Below are 690 nucleotides of genomic sequence, written 5' to 3'. Positions count from 1 at the left end.
ATTGAAGGCTGCAGTCTTTGACCTTCTGCAGCAAGCACTTTAGGTCCTCCTCAGTTTCAGCAAGCAGGGTAGTGTTATCTACAGAACACAGTTTGTTGATGACTCTTCTACCAATCCTCATGCCACATTCCTTCTCAGAGAGACCAGCGTCCCAGATGATCTCTTCTGCATATAGATTGAAAAGATATGGAGACAGAAAACATCCCTGGCAGATGCCCTTGCCAGTTTTAAACCACACAGTGTCTCCTTGCTCTGTCTGACAGCTGCCTCTTGTCCTAGTACAGGTTTTGCATAAACACAATCAAATGTTCTGGGATTCCCATTCTTCTTAAGTCAGCCACAGCTTGTTGTGATCCACACAGTCAACAGCCTTTGCATAGTCAATGAAGCACAGATAGACATTGCTCTGGAGCTCTTTGCTTTATATAGAAAACATTTTACTTTAAATTGAATGCTTTTGGTAATGTCCCAATTTTCAGAAAATGTATTTTGTTGTTAGGTAGCAAAAGACACATATTAATAATAAAAAAGATACATATTACTGTCTTGCAGGAAATAGTAATGTAAAATAAGATCATGTATCTCACAGTTCTTTAAAAAAAGAAAAGAATGAATTGTATACCTTTGTGTTGTCAAAGAAATTGCATAGAATAAGTGGTATCTGAGCTGGGCCTAGGAGATTGTGATGTG

The sequence above is a fragment of the Elephantulus edwardii genome, unplaced genomic scaffold, assembly GCF_000299155.1.
Source record: "Elephantulus edwardii isolate Elephantulus edwardi_28Jun2011 unplaced genomic scaffold, EleEdw1.0 scaffold00006, whole genome shotgun sequence".
NCBI lineage: Eukaryota > Metazoa > Chordata > Mammalia > Macroscelidea > Macroscelididae > Elephantulus > Elephantulus edwardii.
This window is presented reverse-complemented; position numbering follows the sequence as displayed.